Here is a 2,375-nt window from a genome sequence, read left to right on the forward strand (position 1 = left end):
TAAAGCTGTTTGATTCAAACATGGGAGGATATATGATTCCCCAACTGTGATTCACAGTAAATTGCATTCATCATGTTGATTTGAGTCACAGTTATCTATTCTTCACAGGTGTCTGTTTTTATACATTTTCTTCAATTTTTCCAGTTAGTCACTTCATATTAATAGGGTCTCTGGCTACAGAGTACAGGTAAAGATTAGAGTCCATTTAGCAGAAGCATATTCATGGGAGTTGCAATTAAAAGAGGGATTTTAAAGGTAAATTTGTCCAAAATCCTTGCGTGGGTAAAGACAATGAGTCCAAGGGAAAGGAAACAGCTTTTCAAAGATCAGAGGATAACATGTCTTCTGACTTTCAATCTTGTTTTGCCTCTCTTATATTCTTCTTATTCTTCCCCTCTCATTCCAAGCTTTCTAGATTTGTTTTTTTCCAGAATCCATATTAGGGGGCACTTATATCACAAAGATTTGATTCAGTTTCCTGCTAGTTTTGTGTATTCATTTTTTCAGGCAACATACACAAACTGAGTGCTTAATTTGTCCTAATCACGGATCAAAATGCTAAAAAACATCCATGAATACTTAATTTTTTAAGGAAAATCACAAACAAACCAGAATGGGGAGGAAACAACAATGATGCTGAATAAGGTCCCAATGATATTCTTAGTTTAATAAAATTACCCTGGCCTAGATATTTTAGAAAATTATCTTATTAAATATTGCAATGTATATAATAATAATGTTCACAAATATTACTTTCCATCTGTAAAATGTGTTACTGTTGCATTTGTTTCTTTAAACCCTGTGCAGTTATTATTCTCTTCATTGTGCAGATGAGTTAACCAAGGCTGAGAAAATTTAAGGTCATCAGCTTAGTCTCATCACTTCCAACTATTTGCTATTAGCCTACCAGGAAAATTTCTGCCCCACAATTTCTTCATTGCATTCTTTACATCTGTATTTCACAGGGTATAAATCAAGGGATTTAACATGGGGGTGATAATGGTGTAAAAGACAGACACCATCTTATCCTCTGGAAAGGTAACATTGGGGTGCATGTATATGAAAATACAGTGTCCAAAAAAGATGATGACCACAGCAATGTGGGAGCCACAGGTAGACAGAGCTTTGTGCCTGCCCACTGCTGACTACTTTCTCAGGGACACCAGGATGATAGTATAGGAGATTAGCAAGGTAACAAAGCTGCCCAGAGTGATGGTCCCACTGTTGGCTGTCACAACAACACCAAAATATGTGTCTGTGCAGGCAAGTTTCAGCAGAGGGTGGACATCACAAAAGTAATGATCAATCACATTGGGTCTACAAAAGGGTAACTGGACCGCCAGAGCCGCCTGGATAATGGAGTGTAAGAGCCCACCTATCCAGATTCCCAGCAACATTTTATTACATCTGTCCTGGTCCATGATGGTCATATAATGTAGGGGTTTACAGATGGTCACATAACAATCATAGGCCATCAAAATGAGAATGAAGATCTCAGCACAACCAAAGAAATGTGACCCAAAGAGTTGCAGCATTCATCCCACATAGGAGATACCTTTTGTCTTGGCTCATAGGTCAGCAATCATCCTGGTAGCTAACACTGAGGAGTAACAAATGTCCACAAAAGACAAATAGTTCAGGAAAAAATACTTAGGAGACTTGAAAAGGTTTCCAGTATGAACAGTCAGCATGATGAGGAGGATTCCCAGAAGAATGACTTTGTAGAAGAAAGAAAACACCATGAAACAAACTTTTCAACTGCTGGGTTCTGAGAAGGGTTCAAGAAAATGAATTCCATTACATTGTTTATTTCTTCCATGGAATTAATCCAGCAGGGTAAATTCCCAAGAGAAAATTAAATTAGCTGAAAGAAAACATTAAAAAGACCACAGTGTTATTTCTAATGATGAGCAAACAAATAATCACAGTAGTGGATAATGGAAAATGTGTACTTCCTGCTGCTTTGCACAAATACCTAAAGAATTTGAAGGGCATTTATTCTGATCATCTTGTCTCCATACAACAGTCAATTCATTTACTTCAAATGAGGAAAAAATGCCAGAGAGATAAAGTGAAACTTCCAAGTCACTCACCTAAGTGTTCCACCTCCCTCACCTTTCTTTAATGTCTAGTCACCTGTTAGGGTTTTTTTCCTAAACATTTATCTAGTTTTTATTCTGTAAATGACACTCAACCTAATTTTGAAGCAAACTTGTGTTTGGGGATGTGGTAATATTTCTATGTCAGGAAAAGTTTACCTGTTGTTTGACACTGAAAAGAGAAAATATGCCTTTGTTTTTCCTTCTGTGCACAGCCATACCAGGTCACTGCATTCATCAGTGAGGACTCAAGTAGTTGAGACTGAATGACTTCTG

The 2,375-nt window shown here is 37.2% G+C and overlaps 1 pseudogene; it reads right to left on the reverse strand.

The window, feature by feature from the left end:
* Positions 1–878: 878 nt before the first annotated feature.
* Positions 879–1,819, reverse strand: LOC119533077 (annotated as a pseudogene).
* Positions 1,820–2,375: the final 556 nt, after the last annotated feature.

Source organism: Choloepus didactylus, chromosome 4, assembly GCF_015220235.1.
Source record: "Choloepus didactylus isolate mChoDid1 chromosome 4, mChoDid1.pri, whole genome shotgun sequence".
NCBI classification, from domain to species: Eukaryota; Metazoa; Chordata; class Mammalia; order Pilosa; family Megalonychidae; genus Choloepus; species Choloepus didactylus.